Here is a 24,320-nt window from a genome sequence, read left to right as displayed (position 1 = left end):
TTACCAGTCCATACCTTTTGTGGAGTCTTATCCTCCAACGTTGATGAAAGTGATCTATTGACCAATTAACATGTTGTCTCCACCGCCTCTGCCTAGAATTCCTATCCTAACCCGACACCACTAAGCATGCTTCTTTCCCTTTCCATCAATGTCTTGTTCATTCTTTCTACAACTCCATTTTTCTCAAGTTTGTATGGAGTAGTCTTTTGTCATGCTATACCACACTTCTTACAGAATTCTTCAAATTCCTCGCTGCAAAACTCTCCACCGTTATCTGACCTCAACACCTTTATCTTCTTCTCTGTCTAGTTTTCCACCAGAACCTTAAATTCTTTAAACCTATCAAAGACTTCAAATTTCTTCTTAAGGAAATATATCTATGTATTCCTTAAGAATTCATCTATAAATGATACAAAGTACACAGACTTACTAAGTGATGGAACCTTCACAGGTCTAAACACATCATTGTGCACAAGCTCTAATATATTTTTCACCCTCTTACCACCAGAGGGGAAACTCACCAGATTATGCTTCCCATATACAAAATTTTCATAAAAATCAAAATCCAAAGAGCTATTACTCATACCTTCTACCATACCTTTACCATGAAGTATTCAAAGACCCTTCTCTCCAATATTTCCAAGCCTTTGATGCCACAACATGGTCTTCTCTCCAGAGACCACTAGATTTTCTACTCCACTTTCAGGAAGCACAGAACTGTTGCACCCATCAACAACAGTGCTACCTTGCAGCTTGTACAGAGTTCCAATCTGAACTCCTCAAATCAATACCATTTCTCCCCGAATCATCTTGCAGGTATCCTCCTTGAACGTTGTTTTTACACCTGCATCATCTAGCTTGCTTACATAAATCAGATTTCTAGCCAATACAAGAATATGCAAAACACCCGGAAGTGTTCTAACCCTTCCACCTTGCAAATTCAACTTTACTTTCTGTGACCAACGAATCTAGCCTTCCTATCATCCCCTAAGAAGACGTCACCACCATCATATTTCTCATACTCGTAGAATCACTCTCTATGGGGAGTGAAGTGAAAGGATGCACCTGAGTCAATCAACCATGCCTCATGATCTTCATGTGTACTTGAAGAAGCCAAGCACACATCCCCACCTTCATCTGAGGTGGTTTTCTCTTCTGCAGAAGGAGCATCATCAAATCCCTTTCCTTTGTCAGAATCTTTAGATTTACAGTCCCTTTTGTAGTGCCCTTCATTTCCGCATTTCCAGCAAGCCACCTTTACAGGTTTTCCTGGAGATTTAGATCTCCCTCTAGATTTAGATCTCCCACTCGATGACTTATTTTTGTTTATGTTCTAATACCGTCCTCGTACAGACATGGCATCACCATTCTGGCTCTCCATATTTTTCTGTCTCATCTCCTCCATCAGCAAGGATGAGACTATTTCATCAAAATGTAAGGCAGTTGCATTGCTACCTATTGCAATAACCAAACTATCCCACGAATCTGGTAGAGAACACAACAAACTAATGCACTTATCTTCATCTGAAATTTTAATATCAATAGAAAGTAACTGACTTAAAACACTATTAAATGCATTCAGATGCTCTGTCTCCGAGTCTCCATCTTTCATCCTCAGGTTATACAACTTTTTCCATAGGAACGATTTATTCACCAGAGACTTAGATTGGTACGAAGTCCCTAACTTGTCCTACAAAGCCTTCACCATAGCTTCCCCTGATACATTCAGAAATACTGAATCTGAGACACACAATCATACTTTTCCTTCCAATCCAACTTCTTCCATTCTTCATCAGACACTCCTGTTGGTTTAGTCCCCGGTTCTACTGCGATCCAATGATATTTATCCACCAACAGATCCTCCATCTTAAGTTTCCATAACTCAAAACTCTGATCATTAAATTTCTCGATCTCTATATTTCCACCGCTCACCATCTTCTTTCACCACCAGAATCGATCATGCAAATCTACCACTGAACAGGGTCTACCACAGGCCCGAGCGAAACCCCTCAGCAAAAAAGGCGTCCCCTTGAAGCCAAAACTACTCTAATACCAAATGTAGGTTTTAACCCCGCACAGAAATTACCTGCATACAAATTCTAAAACACAGAAAATAAACAATGTGAGAGAATAACACATAAAACACATATACACATAGATTTTCCCCTAGATCCCAAATCTGGGACTACCAGATTGATTTTTCATTGTGTTCCTTTCAATGTTACAATACATATTTATACATGTCGACGCATCCAATACCATGGACCAAAAACCATCGCGTCCAGAACCATGGACCGAAAACCATCGTGTCCAAAACCATGGACCGAAAACCATCGTGTCCAAAACCATGTGCGAAAACCATGCACAAAACCATAGGTAGGTCCACCCAACCTAATATAGGGTCCAAAAAATACAACACAACCCAACATACAACTATCAGAGTGTGGAGATTTCATAACTCAAACTTGTGATTCAAGAAATCCTTGCCAATTTTTGGAAAAATTGACCAAAACATATGCCCAAAAAACTCAAAAACATATAACATATAGACTACAGCTAAATTATCTGTGTGGTGTAGATCTCGTGCACTTCTTCTAAAACTACTAGAACATACGCACATACACATCGTCACTACAATGAGGAATTTAGTGTTAATACGATGTTGATCATAAATATCAATGCATTCCACATCCAGTGTCTTCAAGCTTGTTTCGCAACTAAGACAAACATATCCAAGATCTCCTCTAATCTATGGTTTTCCATCTACAAATTTGACTCCAAACTTTGTGGAAAATTGGAATTTATCCCTAATTCCTTTAATGGCCTGTAACCAGTAGACCACATATAAGAATTATATCAAATTGGCTAAAATGTAGGTAATATATATTTCAAGAAAGGGCGGAAGCCACATGCATGCAATCTCACCTTCACAACAAGGACTTTGTTGGTGAAAGGGTCATAAACATCCAAAGTGTCTAGGAAAGTGATTCCCTCATAAATGGCATTGTGGATGACAAATAACATCTCTTCCTTGAGAAGAGGAGGACAATAGCTAGCGGAAGTCATCCCCATGCACCCTAAACCCTGTACGGACACTTCAAATCCTTGGGAGCCCAAATGCAATCTAGGAACTGATTATATTTATGTCATTGTTCTGCTCTCTCCACAACACTCAATTATATCATTTTCCTCTACATGTCTCCTATTTGTGGTCTCTCTCTTTGCCTCACTGACTAGTCTACATTTTGTAATGTACTTTGGTCATCATATTCTATTTTTACCTCATACATTAGGGGCATCTATTATAACTCAAAAATCCACCCCCTAGGGTCTAAGGGAAAGGAACAACCTTTTCCATGACAAAGTGTCAACTTGTGATTAGTTGAACATCCAAAAAATGTGATTTTAGTGGCTTCAACACTCTTATGCAATGTCAATAGTGAAATACTAGGCCTATCAAGGCCCTTTACTAGTGTAATGGGTGAAACAAAAGTCTAGTAATGCCCTATTTCCACAAAAATCGAGAAACAGAGCGAAAGTTGTAATGGATAAGCATTGATTTGGTCCAGTTTGATCATATCATCATTGATTTGGTCATGGTTAATCATAACCTATAATACTGTCAAGAATGTGTCTAGGTTCAATGTGGCCAATCGTGAAGGAAATCAATATAAGCAATGCTCTACACTAATCACATGGGAGGAACATTATTGTATGCTAAAAAGATGGAGAAATTTTATGTGATAAACTTATGCTAGCATGCCTATATTTTGGTGAGCAAAGAGGTTAGGAGAGTGGTCGAGGAAGGTGTTGCAAGAGTTTTCATCTATGTACTTTAGTTCATGAGTAATACAAACCAAAGGAAACTTCCCCATTTACATTCATGAATCCTTTTCTTATGTTCTATGAGTGATTTGGTTTGTAAGCACTAACAATCTGGTTGGAGAGAAATATGAAGTTCTTGTTGTTGTTTGTGCACAGATTTCAAGGAAGAAGTAGGAGCCAAAATCTCTAGGAGATCTTCTTCCAAGCTGGTTGCACCAACAAAGAATGGATTCTTGCCATATAAAGGTAAATCTTTCATCTTTTCTCTTTGATTTCTTGTGTATTCTTAGAGGTTGTTTTCCTTATTTCATCACATTGAATACACACACACCTTCTAGGTAGACCTAAGGAAGGTCTACTAGAGTTAAAGTAGCCTATTACTGTAAGTTAAATTTTCCCATAACATAGGTTCGGGATGGCCAATTGTATGAGGATATGGTGCAGTTGAGCCTATGGTTGGGTGAGAGTCGTCTCCCACATGTTGTTTATGGTCAAAAATATTAGTAAAACAATTATAGCAATTGTCAACAATTCTAATTTTGTATACTAGCTAAAAATGTGCCCAATTTTCCTTGTCTTAGACTTGTAAGTCTAACCCATATTATAAAACACTGGGTATAAGATGTTCATAAATCTACAATAATGAATATGCCAAAGAGTTTCAAAAATATGAACCCTAGTGACTTACAGCCTATGCACTTGTTAGCTATTGTATTTATGCCCCTACACTGACAATATGAGAATAATCATAGGATCATGTATTTAGGTGGGGGTATTAAACACAAGACAAATTTTAAACGAATAGAGCTACCTAATCAATTAGGATTATTATAGACTCCAATTGTAATACTTTTGAGAAACTTAAGGTTAAAGAAGTTTTATCAAAAGTTGAAGATCTCTCCATTGAACCATATTAAAGTATATGTTATGATTTTTATTACATGAACAATTAAAAATACATAGCAAGAAAATAGCTTTACAATTGTTATATGTTTACATAAATGAATACACTTATTTAAAAGATAGATTCTTTAATTAAAGAAAAACAATTTTAAATCTATATAATATTTTAAATTTTGTATGAAAAATATTTTATAAATTTTATAGATCTTATTGTTATTTATATTTAATTAATTAATTGTGACTGGAAAATTATCAATTAAATATTATATTTGTTTGTTACTTACTAATATTCCATTTTTATTTATTAATTTATATCTATGTAACCTATAAATACATAATTATTATGCACAATTATTTTATTAAGATTAAGTATTTAAATGAAAAACATAAGCGTGGGATTATATGGTATGGGCCTTGCACATCATCGACTATAAGGTACATGGTGAATTACATGTCAAGGGAACCATTAAGGATTTACATATGTTAATATTATATTAGATGCTAATTCATTATGGATTTGCATTATGGTGAATTACATGTCAAAGGGAACCATTAAGGATTTATATGTGTTAATATTATATTACGTGCTAATTCATTATGGATTTGCATTGGACTATATATATATATATCAATTTTATGCTCATATTTTCTACATGTATATAAGAATCTATACTTATTTGGAATATTCATTTATTATATAAACATGATCAATATACAGGAAGATTCATTATATAAGATACTCACATCACACCATTATATGAATCAGATTAAAACACTACAATAAGAATCATTCCACAAGTTACTTTTACCTTACTATCAATGACCAACTATGCTTGTACTTTTGAATCTTTATATCTCGAAGTCTATACATATTGAATTAGAGAAGAAAAAAAAAGAATCCACCCCTATCCAATAATAATTGTTATTTGCATGTAGATAATAATGCTAAAATAAATCATATGGCATCCTTCCATGAAGATAAAGGAGGTGTTTCTGAGTTCATCCATGTCAAATGATTGGAAGCTTCACCATATCGATCTCCAAAGAAACCGCAAGTGGAAACTACATTTTCTATTTCATCCATGTCCTTAGTTGTGAGCTTAACAGAAAGAGATCTAATATTCTCCTCTAAGTTCTTCACTTTGGTCGTTCCAGGAATTGGTGAAACATCATCTCCATGATGGTGAACCCAAGCAAATGCAAGTTGCCCTGCAGAGCATCCCTTCCTTGAAGCTATTTCCTTTATCTTTTCAAATGTGACAATATTCTTTTCCATATTCTCTACTTTAAACTTTGGCAATGTCTGCAAAAAGAAAAAAAAACCAATAATTTTATAAATTTGGGTCTCTACATGTATAAAAAAGGCTCTAGATGAATGAACAATAATATGCAAAGTTATCAATGGAGTCACTAATATAAACTTTAAAAATATACTTTGATTTATAATTATTTAATGTAAAGATAAACTGTAACTTCATTAACAAGGTCATCAATCACATTTACCATTGTAATTCTTTTTCTAAGGGTGATAATTTTTGTTTTATAATACAAATATATTAATAGAAAAAAAATTTAGAACATATTTTTTAAATGTTATAATGAGATATATAGTGGCACATCCTTATGATGGGATTTGATTCCACATTGACACTTTCTCAAAAATATCATATGAACTTCTAAATAATTCAATGTGTTATATGCACACAAATTAATTTCAGACAAAAGCTAAAAAAAAAAACATTAAAGCTGGTAGCACTAAAAAAAATACAATTTGCATTCTACATCTTATACTTACCTTTGCACTCTACAACCTACAATGGTCCAATCCCTATTGTGAAAGAAGAGTTTGCTTGCACTCTACTACATGAGGTGATTCAATCTCTAATGTCAAAGAAAAAACTTTACCCAAAATATATACTTAAAAAATAATCTAAAATATATATAAGATAAAAACTCAACTTGAAAAAGTAAATACAGGAATAAACAAGGGCTACATAGTAGCTAGTAATTAAACTAAAAAATAATAAAGACAAAAATTTCAATACAAAAATAAAACAACTGATAAAATATTCTATTGGTGAATACCATAACTAAAAATTAAGAAATATGATTAACTAATATTGTTTATATTAATATATATACATTTTAATATATATGTTTATTATAAATATGTGTGTTGTTTTATATATATATATATATATATATATATATATATATATATATATATATATATAGATAAAATCAAATTTATTAAAATATATTTTTAATATAATTGTTGAGCGGAGAGGCTCTCTCCAACCCAGTATGGTAGAGATGTAATGTAATGTTTAACATTTTGACCCAGTCAAATTAGATTTAAAAATAAAAATTAATGTAATCTAATATAAACATTTTAACTTGGTTAAAATAAAATAAAAAATAAAAATAACACTAAAAATAAAATAATAATTATAATTATAATGGCTCAGGGTATTGACCCATGGTATTCATGTGGAATACAGTGTATTTAAAGGGGAAATTAAATTGGCCTAGATCCATATTAACTCTAGATCAAATCTCTTTCATTCTAAAAGAGGTTGCATATCAAGATATTTGATCTAGAGGTAAGATGGATCTAGGCTGGTAATAAGCCATCTTAAATTGAAAATATAGACCAAAAACTATAATTCATGGAAATGGAAATAATAGAAAAAGGGGAAAAAAAAACAAAACAAAACAAAACATTCAAAAAAAAAAAAACTAGTAACTAATAGAAATGGAAATTACTAAATAGCCCTTAAATAAGACTTCAAACAGTCAACTTACAAATAAATAAATTTAAAAAATAACAAAAAATGAATTCTCAATGTTAAACTATGGATAAGCAACAAAATCTTTTGGTCAAACACACACTAATAAGAAATCAAAGAAAAACTAAATGAATATACCATACTACAAGTATAATAAGTATATATTCATTTTCATCTTAAAACTTTTAAAATATAAAATAAACTAGCATATATCCAATTTGACTTAAAATCAATCTAAATACAAATAAATTAACATATATCCATTATAATACAATTTAACAAATTGGAGATCATTTAGAGATATAAATAAATTAGCATATATTCAATCTCTAAAACAAAGCTTTTAAATGCTACAAGAAATTTACACCAGATTTATTTTATCCATCTCCACTATTAATAAATCCAAAGTCAGTTTAACTGACATGTCTTCCATTAAAAATAAAACTGAAACCATAAAACTAAAATGTACAAATAAGATGGATAAAAGTACCTTTCTATAATCATTATCTGCTAAATTTTCCAATAACTTTGCTCCAGAACTCAAGAAACCATGCCCTAGTGGGCAGTAGGGAACAATTCCTATACCAAGTTCCCTGCATTTATAATTTTAATATGTTCGTTAGCCATTGATAATACAATGCAAATAAGAAAAATAAGAAATCCTAACTTATACACCTTTATACCTGCATGTGGGAATAATTTCCTCCTCGACATCCCTAGTCCACAAAGACCACTCTAGTTGAACTGCTGTTATAGGATGAACAACATGAGCTCTTCGAATTGTTGATGCAGAAGCCTCTGAAAGTCCTATGTATTTTATTTTCCCTTCTTCAACTAATTTCTTCATTTCTCCAATCTTAATTGACACACCAAAAAAATGTGGCAGCAAATTACACTTAAGCATATGACACAATAAACAATAGCTAACACAATCAAAGAAGAAATACATGAATGAAGAAATAGCCATGGAAATGACAAAGTTACGATAGTCAACAAATGAGAAATTTTCATATTTGATGGTGGATCATGGTTCTCATTTTCAAAATGATAAATGAGAAAACAACAAATGAGAAATTTATGTAGCAAGATATGGTAGCAAGACCTTGCCAAATTTATGTAGGACCTGGAAATATTAAGGTCTATGTGTAGTAGAACTCATTACAAACAAACTTTCAAGATTGGTAAAAAAATTAGCATCAACCAATTTGTTCTCCAACTACAATTGAAAGGTGTCAATTGTATTCAGGAATGCAATATGATTCTCATAGCCCAACATTCATTTATAACAAGACAAGATCAAATTCCTCTAGAGGTGAAAGAAAAGGAACGACAAAAGATGGTTGGCAATTTGTAGATGGTTGGAAATTATGACCACAAAAGAAGGATCAGAGTGTGTATTTAGAGTGCATTCCTCACATTGCCTATTCAAAAGCGTAAATATGAAATAAATCTATTGATTTTATCACAAGTTTATGGATGGGGACAGGGAAACAGATGTGGTGACTACCATCTACTTATTAGCTAACTCACTTCACTATATTCTCTACAAGTAGAGAGTGATGTCATGATGATTCATTAAAATTAACAGCCATAGGGAATAGAGTGATGTCATGATGATTCATTAAACGTAACAGCCATAGGGAACATAAAAGTGACCCTAAATCCAAAATCAAGAGCATAATTTGGAAGGAAATCTAGCATTATAGTATCTTGACATTCTATATGGATCCAAGATATAATAGCAGTCAAATAGATTTAGTTAACAAGTTTTTTAATTGATGAACACACTTGTATTGTTCAAATAACAACCTTAAAAACAGATGAAATGAATTCTTGTTGTTGGGTAGACACATCTTCTATCAAGTCCTTTTATCAAGCACACTATAAGGTCCTCTTCCTATTCACACCTCTGTATCCACCATCAACATATTATTATCCACGCTAATGATTATCCAATTAAATCTTTCATACGATCCTTTCTTAAAAAATCTAAAATATGTTAATCACTAATGACATTCCACCACAAATTCCTAAACACATCCTTCCACAACACCTAAATTCTCAGTCATGGAACCCGATACCAATTGCAATGGGTACTTGTCTATGATCATGCAACATATTCCCTACCTAGTCTCTTTCTTGGCAGGTGAATTTCTTGTCCTTACTTTGCAGTTTTGAACACCCTAGGTGTAGTTAGTGTTTGCACACCTAATTTTTCTTTGTGCATTGAGTTTAGCCCTTGCATATTATTTTGATCTGCACACCAAAAAGACATGAATGTAACTAGAAGTAACACATCCACTTATCCTTGTCTTAGAAAGTTGCAGGGTAGGAAGTTATGACCATTTGGTAACTATTTGTATTTGGTTTTGAACATATATAGAATACGAGTGGGACTACCTGCAAATCGATTCTAAACACCAAAACTCCAAAGGTCTGAGTTGGTGATGGGACTTGTGAATGAGATGGTGAGGTTCAATAGTTGATTATTTGGCTCTCATATTGTACAAAAGAGGGAGAGATCAAGGTTCAAAGTCTTTTATTATTGAATAGAAATATATGGAGTTGTGTGGATCTATCTTATGGACTAAACAAAATATTCTTTCCTTTAAATTTTAAATTTCTTAGCTATTCTAACATTTAGCAAGGCCAACTTAAAATACAATCAGAAAAAGCTCCAAATTTTGTAATAGGTAGAGTAAGGCATTCTTAGAACACTCAGATCATGGAGAATTCACAACTCAAACTTATAATTTAAAAAATCCCTATTAACTTTTGGACAATTACACTTGAAAATTCACCTTAAAAACTCCAAAATTTATCACAAGTAAACTAAGGGGAGGATGGAGCGATTATTACAGTATGGTTAGGGCTTCGAATATGTAGTACGGGTTACTGCAGCTGGTAGTTTCTCCGTCTCGACAGACAATGTTGTGTGCGGACGGAATGAACATCTGTTGGACTCACAAAAACGACAGGCTCTCAACCTATACTCCTTGTTTTTTACCGTAACAGATGTTTTACTATAGTAGTTGTGTTCCATAACCCTATCTCCCCTGCTCATGGTGTACAGGCCCCCGTTATTCACCTTATTATCTGCTCTAATCCCTGTTTTCCCCAACGGTTACTCTCAAGCAGCTGGTGAACTATTTTAACCGACAACAATGGACCTCGACCTTGTTGACTACTCGAAAGAACCATTGATGGAGGTTTCTATTTGGTTGACCTCACATGTTACCATAGATGGTATGACTCCTTACAGTTGCATATTGACAGAAACCATTGCTGGTTTACCTCCGATTTCGGGCCCTTCGAATGCTTCGGTGACCTTGCCGGACGACCCCCTGACCTGGCCGACCCTTTCCACTCCTCCGCTGTCACCAACCTCACTAGGGTTTGTCTCGGGTTGCATTAACCCTAACCCTGCAGATAATGGTTCTGACCTACCCCCTCACCCATTGTCCTCCAGTGTCAATAACCCTCTTCCCGGTTCCTCTGTTGCCGCCAAACATGAACCCCTGATCACGCCGCTTACATCTGCCCCCCCATCTGGCAGCTATACGGTCATCCCACCCTTATCAGACGCCTTCCCATCTGACCCTCCTCTTTCATCTGAGGATCCACTTGAACCTGGGAAGAATACTGACCGACGTGGGGATACTGTAGCTGAACCGCGGCCACACAAGAAATACAGGTGTTTTAGATCAAAAGCCGAAGACATTATACTCAAGCTCGGGGAGGACATTCAGCTGGGGGATACTATGGACTTTGCAGACAAAGTTCTTGTTGGAAGAATTTGAGGACAAAATTACTCTACAGCTCGCTTAAAATCATGGGCTTCTGAGGTTTGGGGGCACCATTTGGCTGACATACCCTTTGTGCAAACTTTTGTGAGGGGTTGGTTCGTGTTAAGGTTTGCCAAACCTGATCACACGAATTGGGTATTATCTTCATTTTGGCACTTTGAGCATGCGCCCGTCCTTCTGAAGAGATGGACTCCACTGTTTGACCCGGAAACAGAGCAGATTGGGGTTGGCCCCATATGGATTAGACTGTCGGGGCTCTCGCTATAGTTTTGGTCTGAAGACATCTTTCGCCACATTGGGAATTCTCTTAGCACATATCTGGAGTATGACAAGTCTTATCAATCGACAGGCATGATGGCCTATGCTAGGATATTGGTACACATGGATACCGAAGGGGATTACAGGAACATATCACTATACAATGGAGGTCATACTCCTAGAAACAGCTTCTGGATTATGAAGGGGTACCTTACAGATGCCGAAGGTGTCATAAGGTGGGACACATATTCAGGGGCTTCCCTTTGAACAATAAGGCAGGACAGAGGATGAATGAAAAGGAAGTGGATGTACCAAACCCTTAGGCACAGGAGAAACCTATAATGGAAGAAGAAGAATTGCCACACCAAGCACCAGAAGAAGCTGAGAAGGCACATGAAAAATGGACAAAGAAGAAGCATGGGAAAGCACCACTCCGGCCACCCTCTCCACCTCTGACGAGAGCTTTGGCGGCTATGGGGGAAGCATTTTCCACGAGTATGTCAATTCCTACACTCTCCACTGCTTTTATTTTGACTGCATCTCTATGTAATTATTCTACATACTCCCCTGCTATATCCTTTGATTTTACTTCGGCTGCACCACATTGCATTGCACGTGCATCAGGCACACATCATTCCTTTGGCCTCAACCTGTTATCCTCCATTAATCTGAATTGTCCTATCAGGTCCCCCCTCCTGTTTACTCTAACTCCCAGCCTTACATCCCGGAGGTACCTTTGCATCCCCTACATGATCCTTCCATGAGCTCTGAACCTCGATACCCCTTGCGCTCGAGGGCACGCTCATGAGGCCCTGATGCCATTGGATTTGGTATTGATTCTACCCCTTTGCTTCCAAAACAACCTCAGGGCCAACCCTCCTCACTCTCCAAAGCTAAACATCTGGCAGGGGAGGAGATTGTTACTGGAAAACAAAAGACTTTAGACTGGGTTCTTAGAGCAGAGCATACCCTTGATCCCCCCCTCCATGAAGATGCTCTCCTTTAACTATCGAGGGTTGGCTAGCCTTGGGAAAAAATTAGCCATGCGAAGACTGATTGCCTCTAAAGTTGTAGATATTCTCTTTCTCCAAGAAACCCTAGGCCCTGCCAGCACTATTACCCCTCTACTTGAATCATGGTTACCAGGATGGTCATTTCATTCTCTGGACGCCACTGGAAGATCAGGGGGGTGGCTTTGGGCATAAACAATCGATCCATTAAGTTGGATAGGGTATGGGGGGGATATGGATTCATGGGAGCTGATATATACTCATCCACCCTCGAATCTGATTACAGAATTATCAATGTATATGGCCCCTGTCATGATAGGGCTGATTTCTGGAGGAAATTATTAAATTCATCCATACTCCAGCAAGACAATATCATTTTGGGAGGGGATCTAAATTTTTCCATTGGATTTGCAGAGTCTTGGGGCCATCAAGCATAGGTGGATATGCTATCAGCATATTTTGAAAACCTCCTCGAGGACCATACTCTTGTTGACATTCCCTTTGAAAAGTTTCAGCCTACCTAGAGGAACAACAGAATTGGTGAGGCTAACCTTGCTAGAAGGCTTGATAGATTCCTAATCAAGGAACCCTTGGTCAATATCGGTTCCTGCATCAGACAATGGGTGGGATCTGGGGGCATATCTGATCACAAGCCAATATATCTTGAATTGAAGGATGCCATTAATAAGCCAAAATCCCCATTTAAATTTAACTCCTCCTGGCTTAGGGATGCAGACTATATGAGGATGGTGACTGACTACTAGAAAGCTCATCCTCCAGGTGCTTATGGGAATTTTACAAAGTATTTTGCTCACACTCTGAGGGAGCTGAAAACCTTATCCAAAATCTAGGCTCACAGGAAAAGAATATAGGATGATCACACGCTTAGGGTAGTTGAGGAGGAAATTTACACATATGAGGAGAATACTAGAGGGATTTTTTCCTCTCAAGAGCACAAGGACAAGATTGCCTCACTGATGCACAAGAGGACACAAATCTTGAAGGACAAAGAAGAGAGTTGGAGGTTAAGAAGTAGAGCAATTTGGCTCAAGGATGTGGATGATAATACCAAATTCTACCACAAATTTTCCAATGGGAGGAAGGCGGTCAATACGATATGGGAGTTAAAAAATGAGCATGGACAAGTTGTACATACCTTCCGAGAACTTGTAGCACTGGCTAACTCACATTTTAAGGGCATCTACAAGGCTCCTCCCATCGCCACCTTCGCAGAAGTGATGTGCATTGTCCAACTCTTTCCCAGATTTGTGGATCAGGAGGCAGAACTAGAACTTACAAGAGAAGTTACTTTAGAAGAACTTGAAGACACTTTAAAATGGTTCAAGAAGGACAAGAGTCCAGGCTCGAACGGATGGACAGTGGAATTTTACATTGCTTTTTTCGACATTATTGGGACGGACCTGTTAAGGATCAATGAAGATTGTCGAAGGTGTGGGAGGATGTCTGAAGCCTTCAATACTACTTTCATCGCCCTCATTCCCAAATATGATAAACCTTCCACCTTTGATGACTTTAGACCTATTTCACTATGTAATTGCATCTACAAAATCATTGCTAAGATTATTGCCAATCATCTTAGGCCAATCCTGTCATCGCACATCTCCACTGAACAATTTTCCTTTCTTTAGAACTGACAGATACATGAGGTGGTCGATACAACCCAGGAACTTCTTCACACTATCTAGTTAAAAAAATTGAAAGGCGTGATAATGAAGGTTGATTTATCAAAAGCGTTTGATAGAGTAAGTTGGCTCTACATTTGAATGTTGTTAACACACCTAGGATTCCCTTATGCATTCATTAAATGGATCATGTGTTGTATAGCCAATGTTACTTACAACATACTTGTCAATGGATCTGCATCCCCTTTTTTCCATGCTGAATGAGGGCTCAGGCAGGGCTACCCTCTATCTCCTCTCTTATTTCTTCTTATCATGGAGGGACTTATCAAACTTATTGGAGAAGAACACAGGCAAGGACGAATTGTAGGAATAAAGATTACAGACACTTGTATTTTGACACACCTGCTCTTCGTTGATGATGTACTTATCTTCCTTAATGGGGGCATAGGGGACTTAAAATCATTGCACAATGCCTTTGGAATATTTCAAAAGGCCACGGGAATGGTTTTGAATGAAGCAAAGTCCACCATCACAGCTATAGGTTTCTCACAACATGAAATACAATATTTGCTTAGGAGATTTCCATTTACTTTCCTCCCCCTAGAAGATGTGTTAAATTTGGACAACTAGGTCCAAACTCCATGTTCTGATGCTCAGATTAAGAGGCTAATATTTTTGTTGGATTCCTCTTTTTGAGAGGTGTAAAATCCATATAAAAATAGTCTTAATCCGATGAGCAGAACTTATATTTTGAATTTATTATTCTTAATAAATTATATGTGCAAGGTCAGCCAGTTTTGTAATGTAGGCTCACATGCCCAACAGATGTGTCACACACCCTCATTGATGGATATATATACAGGAAAAGTTGGAGAGAATTTGATCACAACACAACTCACATCTTCCTCTCTCATCCTAAAAAGTACGAGCTACTTGGAGGACGAATTTCAGCCACACGTGGGAAGGACGAAGAGGATTTTTCTGCTGCTAGGGTTTCTACTGCTAGGGTTTCGCAGAAGTTTGACCAGCGTTGACTTTGGTCAACGCTTGGTCCAAACAAGCTGAAAACTTGTGGGAGGTTCGATTTTTGAAGGCCGTACTACCTGGCACAAAAATCGAGGTCAAAGGGTTGACCGTTTTGCTACTGCGTTGAATTTTAGCTTGCTGCCCCTGCATTGACTTTTCAGGACAGCGTTGACTTTTGTAGAACTGACTTGGGTTGACTCATATACTGGTTGGAGGGTTGTTGTGACACATGCTGGGCTGGCTGACCAAAGGAGACTTTGTTGGTTGAAGCATCCTGTTGACCGCCGAAACGAACACATACATTTTTCTTGTTTCTGATTTGTCTTCTGTAAGATCTGCTTATATGTTCTATCTGCATTTTGCTTATCTACTTGTATGATTGCTGTGAGAAAAGTGAAATTGCTCTTAGCATAGAACATCTACAAAACTTTACATGGTATCAGAGCTGAGGTGAAGACAAACTCTATCTATAGCAATCATCATCGAAGGAAATGGATTCCTCTAAGCTTGAATTCAGGGAGAATGACAAGCTGACTGGAAGTGATGACTTCCATGCCTGGAAGATGTTATTAGATCTCAAATTAGAAGATCATGATCTCCTAGATCATGTGACAGGGAAGATTCAAGAACCTCCATCAAATGCCTCTGCTGCTGTTAAACACAAGTATAAGAAGGGAGAAATCAGAGCAAAGTTGCTGATCAGGGAATCCATAAATAAGAGTCTGGTTGCCTACATATCTGAACTAGGCACATCCAAGGAGATGTATGACAAACTGATACTTATGTTCCAAGTAAACAATGTGAACCAAGTGCTATTCCTCAAGAACAAGTTGAAGAATATGAAGAAGGGCCGAGACGAGTCTATTCAAACTTTCTTTATGAAGTTGACCGAAACCAGGAACAATCTGCTAGCTATTGGGGAGACAATAGCTGATCGTGAGATGGTTCTCACCGCACTTGGAGGACTTCCATATGAATGGCAAGTATTCACAACTACCATTCTCAACAATAATACCATCCCTAACTTTGATGAGCTTCTGTCTAGATGTATGCAAGAAGAAACAAGGATGAAGGAATTTGATAATGAAAGAAATGCTGCCTATGTTGCTCATTCCCGAAAGAAGAACTCTGGTGGTTCCAAGGACAAAGGAAGGACTAAGACTCAAAAGAAGAAGGGTAAATGTTTCACCTGCCATAGGACTGGACACTATGCTAGAGAATGCCCCTTCCAGAAGAATTCTCCCGATAGTGACGACAACAACAACAACCGAAGGAATGGGAATCGAAGAAATGACAAATCCAAAGGAAAGAGGAAGGCTCACTTTGAAGGAAACAATCCACCTTCTAAAAGGACCAGAAATACCAGGTATGAGGAGTCTAATGTTGTTAATAAAAGAAATGAGTATATTCTAATATTTGCTCTCTCAGCTGCATCTCCGCCCGACACTATGGATGTCTGGCTAATCGATAGTGGTGCCTCAAGACACATCACCGGATTCAAGGAAGCACTTTCTGACATGGTTGAAAGGGATACTAATCTAGAAATTATCCTTTGGGATAATGCCACTTATCCTGTGAAAGGGACCGGGACTGTGAACCTCCACTTGTCTCAAGGACAAGTCCTCCATCTACAAGATGTACTCTATGTACCCAAATTGGAGAAAAAACCTTGTGTCTGTATCTGCCATGGAAGACAAAGGTTTCAATGTAACTTTCTCTGATGGAAAGGTACTCATGTGGAAGAAGAGCTTCAAGGAAGCTATCTCAATTGCTTTTAGAGTTGGTACACTCTACCAGGTTGGAGGGAGTCCGTTGGGAGCTATGACTTGTGATACTATCCGTCAAACCGAACTATGGCACCGAAGATTTGGACACCTTCATTACAAGGCTCTTCCCGAAGCAAGGAAGGTGGTGACAGGGATGCCTGATTTTGGAAATAATCATAAAGGTGTATGTAAGGGTTGTGCTGAAGGAAAACATACAAGGGGACCTTTCCCCTCAAGTGTCACAAAGACATCTGAGATATTGCAACTGGTCCATTCTGATCTTTCCGGTATGTTGCCTGTAACATCCCTGGGGGGATGTTCTTACTATATGACATTTACTGATGACTTCTCTCGCAAAACCTGGATATACTTCTTGAAGAAGAAGGATGAGGCTTTCATGTGGTTCTGTACCTTCAAAGCCTTGGTGGAAAATATGACCGGAAAGAAGATCAAGATTTTGAGGACTGACAATGGCACTGAATATGAGTCAAATGAGTTCAAAGACTTTTGCAGAGAAGCTGGCATTAAGAGGGAGACTACCACTGCATATACTCCTAAGCAGAATGGTGTTGTTGAACGCAAGAATAGGACTATTGTGGAAGCCGCCCGTGCCATGCTATGTGACCAGGGTCTTCCAAAGTTTCTGTGGGGAGAAGCTGCAAATACTGCTGTGTACATTCAAAACCGATGCCCTCATTTCGCTTTGGACTCCAAAACTCCCGAAGAGGTTTTCTCTGGTAAGAAACCTGATGTCTCACATTTTAGAATTTTTGGATGTCCTGTCTATTTTCATGTGCCGAAAGAAAAGAGAAGTAAGTTGGATGCTACTGGGAAGAAAGGAATGTTTGTGGGCTACAGTGAGACTTCTAAGGCATATAGAGTCTATGTACCTGGTCAAAGGGAAGTAGAGATAAGCCATGATGTCACTTTTGACGAAGATGCTTCCCTGAAGAAAGTAGTAGATCTTCCTAGATCTGAAGAAAACCATGAAGAAAGACTTGGAAATCTGGAAGAACCCCAGGATGAGACTATGCCTGATGTTGAAGGGCCAATGGACCCTATTGATCCTTCCCCTTCTCTAGGAAAGAGGCCATCATGGCTCAGGGACACCCTCGAAGATGCTGAGGGTCATGCTGCCCCAAGGGGAACATTCCGAGAAAGCAAGAAGCCGTGTAGATACCAAGGGTATCTAGCTGCCATGAGTACTATTATACAATCTGAACCTGGATCTTTTGAGGAAGCCATCAAGCATCAAGTCTGGAAGGATGCTATGCATGAAGAATATGAGGCTATTATGAAGAATGATGTCTAGGATGTGGTCCCGAGACCGAAGGACAAATCTGTTGTCACCGCTAAATGGCTCTACAAGATTAAACATGGATCTGATGGGAGTGCTGAAAAGTTTAAGGCAAGATTTGTTGCCCGTGGCTTCTCTCAAAAGGAAGGAATTGACTATGACGATATATTTGCACCTGTGGCTCGATATACCACCATCCGATCCATCATAGCCCTTGCTGCTACGCAAGGATGGAGTCTTCATCAGATGGATGTCAAGACCGCTTTTCTGCATGGTGCAAAAAAGGAAGAGGTGTATGTAGAACAACCTCTGGGATTTGAAGTTCAAGATCGAGACACTTATGTCTGCAGGTTGAAGAAAGCCCTCTATGGGTTAAAGCAAGCACCCAGAGCTTGGTATGAGAGGATGGATAGTTACTTGATGAAGCTGGGCTTCACTCGAAGCAATGCTGATCCAAACCTTTACTTTAAGGTTGAGGAAGGAAAGCCTCTCATTCTAGTGCTGTATGTGGACGACCTCTTCCTGACAGGTGATGACCCTCTCATTCATCAATGTAAGAGGGAGCTTGCTGCTGAGTTCGAGATGAAAGACCTAGGACTGATGCACTATTTCCTAGGCCTGGAGGTCTGGCAGAGACCTGGAGAGATTTTCCTTTCTCAAGGAAAGTATATTGTGAAGCTTCTGGAAAGATTTGGGATGGTGGACTGTAAGTCTGTGTCGACACCAATGGAACTCAACTTTAAGAAGTTGAGTGGCAGCGCTGCAGGGCCTATCTTGGCCAATCCTATTGAGTATCGTCAACTCATAGGAGCTTTGATGTTCTTAGTGAACACCCGTCCGGACATATGTTTTGCAGTGAATACTTTGAGTCAACAGATGGTTGAGCCTCATCATTTTCACTGGGTTGGTGCCAAGAATCTTTTGAGATATCTTCGGGGCACGATAAACCATGGGCTGAGATACACTGCCGGGAGTGTGATACTCCGGGGATATACTGATGCCGATTGGGCTGGCAGTGTGGTGGATCGTAAGAGCACATCTGGATGTTGTTTCAATCTTGGTTCTGCTTCGATCTCATGGATGAGCAGGAAGCAGAAGTCGGTGGCTTTGAGCACCGCGGAGGCCGAATACATTGCTGCTAGTATGGCCTGTTGTGAAGCAGTTTGGTTGAGGAAGTTCTTTAGTGAGCTGTTCCAACATGTGCTAGATACCACTGTAATACTCTGTGATAATCAGAGTGGGATTCGTATGACTGAGAATCCTGTGTTCCACGACCGATCCAAACATATTGATATCAGGTACCACTTTATCCGGGATATGGTACAGCGAGGCGCCGTAAGGCTCGATCATATAGGAACTGATGAGCAGGTCGCGGATATTCTCACTAAGCCCCTAGGGAAGGTCAAGTTCCTAACCTTCCGTGAGAGTCTTGGTGTCGTGGAAAGACCCTATGATGTGGGTCCTGTTGGACGATGAGCTCTGGGAGCTCTGGGGGGCTTTGGGGATAGCTTCTCGGAGCTATAAGCACTCATAATGCTTCTGCCCCACCCTTGTGATTATTGAGCTGGTTCGCCACTCATTTAATCTGTGCCCCGTATGCATCCTACCCATTGAGTTCAGGGCTCATGGGAAGTACCTCTCATTTGGCCAATGAGGTGTGGAAAAGCTAGAGACTATTAGCAAAGACTGATGGACGCATCAGAGATTGCCGTACTCTCTATCTAGGATGGCATGGTCCAACCACTTGATCTGGGATCAAGATTTGTGAGGTCTGGGACCTCTGGACTGATTATGTCAATCAGGGAATGATGTCTTTGTGACTGACCCACTTCTGTTCTGAAATAAAGAAGCCAGCAAAGCAAGTTTCAGCGGGATGACTCACGATGTTAATTGCACTAATAGATGGAGTTCTCCCTAGTTGAGAGGGAGTGTTAAATTTGGACAACTAGGTCCAAACTCCATGTTCTGATGCTCAGATTAAGAGGCTAATATTTTTGTTGGATTCCTCTCTCTGAGAGGTGTAAAATCCATATAAAAATAGTCTTAATCCGATGAGCAGAACTTATATTTTGAATTTATTATTCTTAATAAATTATATGTGCAAGGTCAGCCAGTTTTGTAATGTAGGCTCACATGCCCAACAGATGTGTCACACACCCTCATTGATGGATATATATACAGGAAAAGTTGGAGAGAATTTGATCACAACACAACTCACATCTTCCTCTCTCATCCTAAAAAGTACGAGCTACTTGGAGGACGAATTTCAGCCACACGTGGGAAGGACGAAGAGGATTTTTCTGCTGCTAGGGTTTCTGCTGCTAGGGTTTCGCAGAAGTTTGACCAGCGTTGACTTTGGTCAACGCTTGGTCCAAACAAGCTGAAAACTTGTGGGAGGTTCGATTTTTGAAGGCCGTACTACCTGGCACAAAAATCGAGGTCAAAGGGTTGATCGTTTTGCTACTGCGCTGACTTTTAGCTTGCTGCCCCTGCGTTGACTTTTCAGGACAGCGTTGACTTTTGTAGAACTGACTTGGGTTGACTCATCTACTGGTTGGAGGGTTGTTGTGACACATGCTGGGCTGGCTGACCAAAGGAGACTTTGCTGGTTGAAGCATCCTGTTGACCGCCGAAACGAACACATACATTTTTCTTGTTTCTGATTTGTCTTCTGTAAGATCTGCTTATATGTTCTATCTACATTTTGCTTATCTACTTGTATGATTGCTGTGAGAAAAGTGAAATTGCTCTTAGCATAGAACATCTACAAAACTTTACATGGTATCAGAGCTACCTTGGTTATCGACTTAAGCCTCATGGATACAAAATTGCTGATTGGACCTGGCTTATTACCAAGGTAGAAAAACGACTCAATATATGGTACCACAAATATTTGTCAAGAGCTGGCAGACTGATCCTGATTAAGGCTGTATTGGAAGCAACACCAGTATACTGGATGACGTTGGCTTGGATTCCTAGAGGGATTCTAGCTAGATTACAAAATATTTGTTGTCAGTTCTTATGGAAGGGGAAACAGCCTGGGAGAATATTTGCATGGGCCAGATGGGAGACCCTTGCTTTGCCCAAGAAATGGGGAGGATGGGGGATTAAAAGACTGGATGTCTTCTCCAAAGTGTTGGCGGCAAAGCTGGGATGGAAACTGATCAACACTCGCAGTCTATGGACAAAGGTAGTAGTCTCCAAATATGTTGCCCCTTCTAACACACTTGATTGGATCAGACAAGCACAAGGGAACGCCTCAAACATTTCTATCATTTGGAAGGCAGTTATAAATGCGATGAGTCTCATTCAGAATGGTCTGACCTGGAGAATTCGATCTGGATCATCAGTCCACATTGGGGAAGATCCCTAGGTCGGCTGTGGAAATGCACTTAGGATACCCGATGAGTTGAAAATACACCTTGCTGAACAAGGCATCACCCATATATGTCATATAGATGACAATGCTCGTTCTATCATGACACAACAAGGTTGGAAATCGGGGATTACTTTAATATTCCACTGCACCGGCAGTAGTACTGGCGCGACTATACAAATGCACTGACAGAGGCCCACATCAAGATTATAGAAGGTAATGATGAACTCATATGGGCACATGCCAAACATGGTTCATATTCACCTAAAGAAGGATATCTGGCATTAATGGAACCACATAAACCACAAATCATTGAGCCTTGGTGGAACTTGCTGTGGAATCTCAAAGCGACTCCCAGAATTAGGTTGCTAATGTGGTCAATATTATTCAACAAAACCCCGACTGGTGAAAATCTGATGAAGCGATATTTTCAAGGACCATTTTGGTGTCATCTTTGTAGGAACTGTTGTTAAGACAATAATCATTTTTTTCTGGAATGCTCTATTACACAGGAGCTTTGGAATAACATTCATACATCGTTCCCCTCACTATGTCGATGGCAGGGTGCAAATATAAAAGAAGCTTGGAATAACTGGTGGAGTGCCACCTCACGAAAGGAGAGGAACTTGCCATTACTTACATGCTGGGCTATTTGGATAGCCAGGAATCATATTATCTTTCAACAGAAGACTCCCCACTGGCCCTATTTTCTGTCAAGGATACTTGTTGACTATCATCTCATCCCAGATGAGACCACCCATCCGCACAATAGGAATATTAGACCTGAAGCTATAAATACCTCTATACTGTGGGCATACTTTGATGGATCGGCCCAGGAGATAGGCTGTGGGGGGGAGCCATACTTCATATATCAGAATCCCATATCTTTAAAATCCAAATGGGCCTAGGAAGGGGTACTAGTAATTATGCAAAACTCATATCGGCCAAATTCCTCATTCAATTTGCATTGGACAAACAGTGTAGGAACCTACAACTTTTTGGGGACTCAAAATTAGTATGCAATTGGATAAATAAATCAACAAACTGCAATGCATACACATTGAGACATATCTTGGATGAAATCCATAGGCTTATCTTGATATTTGACACTTCTGTTTGCCATCACATTTTCAGGGAACGCAACACAGCTGCCGATCTCCTATCCAAGGAGGCAGCGCACACGCATGATGAAACTTGGTTGATTCATGAGGAGAAGGATGGTGTTATCTACCAGCACTATCACAAACCATTCATAGATCTCACTGCATAACTGGTTCGCTCAATATGAGCCACGTAGAAAATTTTGAATATATGTAAATATTTATGCTTTTTATGTTATTATCTAAGATGAAACTATACTCTCTCTCCGAAAAGACTAACAATACTCTCTCTAGGAAGAGACTATTTTTTGTATTTTTGTTGAACACCTATTGCTCCTTGTTTGGAGTATCTCTTATCACTGTTAATTTATAGTAGACAGGCTATGCCTCTCATACTGCATATGCTTTTACATCTACAAAATTAAAACTAAATTATATTATATATAAACTGTAAATCTCATGCACTTATTCTACAACTATTCTACAAGTACTGCAACACTTACATACCGTAACTTCAATAGGGACTTTAGTGTCAATACGAAGCTGATAATAAAGATCAATGCAGTCGACGTCAAGTCTCTTCAAGCTTGCTTCGCAGGCAGCACGAACATATCCAGGATCTCCTCTAACATGTAGCTTGCCATCTAAAAACTGACTCCAAACTTTGTGGCTAATTGAACTTTCTCCCTAATCCCTTTAATGGCCTGCAACCAGCAGACCACAGATGACAATCCTATCAACTTCGCTAAACTTTAGGTAATAGATATTTCAAGAAAGGGTGAAAGCCACATGCACGGTGTCTCACCTTCCCAACAAGGACTTCGTTGGTGAAATGGCCGTAAACGTCTGCAGTGTCAAGGAAAGTGATTCCTTTGGAAATGGCATGGCGGATGACAGGTATCATCTCTTCCTCGGGCGGAGGAGGGCCATAGCTACCGGAAGTCATCCCCATGCACCCTAATCCCTGTGCTGACACTTCAAATCCCTGAGAGCCCAAATGCAATGTGGGCACTGATGGTATTTCCGCCATTGTTCTGCTCGCTGCACAGCACTCAATGAATCGGTCAGGTAAAGTATTAGTATATCTTCTGGTTGGTCCTGAGCCTGCGGATTGTAAATGGAGGCACACAACTTCATTCTCCATATACACATCCATATATATACATGCCTGCCCTGCTGCTCCAATGCCGTGAGAAGTTTTCCTTCGTGATGGGTCTACGCTGACGTTGACAGTGACTTTTTAGCGGGAATAAGATCAGTCAAGCATAGCGTCAGATCAATATCTAACCCACGTTTATTATCCTCCGCCATTCATGTATATCTCCATCGTCATTGCTTACGTGTTTTTTACACTACTAAAGAAACGTGGCATAGCAGAACATAGCTTTAGAATCTGGTTGGGAGGTTATCATTAAATTCTCTCTACTATCTCAGATTCTACATTATTAATATATTTTTTTTCTAAAGCGGCCAAACCATGTCAATTACTTGTTTATCTTTATATCATGCAAATTAAAAAAA

The 24,320-nt window shown here is 38.8% G+C and overlaps 1 pseudogene across 1 annotated transcript; it reads right to left on the bottom strand.

The window, feature by feature from the left end:
• Nucleotides 1–5,547: 5,547 nt before the first annotated feature.
• On the bottom strand, nt 5,548–23,986 carry LOC149186132 (putative aldo-keto reductase 2; annotated as a pseudogene). Its single transcript, XR_016255683.1, has 5 exons — nt 23,605–23,986; nt 23,307–23,503; nt 8,201–8,373; nt 8,008–8,110; nt 5,548–6,031 (listed from the first exon to the last, which is right to left on the bottom strand). The product of XR_016255683.1 is annotated as a putative aldo-keto reductase 2 (transcript).
• Between the last annotated feature and the right edge of the window lie 334 nt (nt 23,987–24,320).

This window comes from Pinus tabuliformis, chromosome 3_1 (assembly GCF_031772625.1).
Source record: "Pinus tabuliformis cultivar Carrire ecotype Pingquan chromosome 3_1, CPIR1, whole genome shotgun sequence".
In the NCBI taxonomy this organism is placed as follows: domain Eukaryota; kingdom Viridiplantae; phylum Streptophyta; class Pinopsida; order Pinales; family Pinaceae; genus Pinus; species Pinus tabuliformis.
Note: the sequence above shows the minus strand (reverse complement) of the source record. Positions and strands in the feature narration are given on the sequence as shown.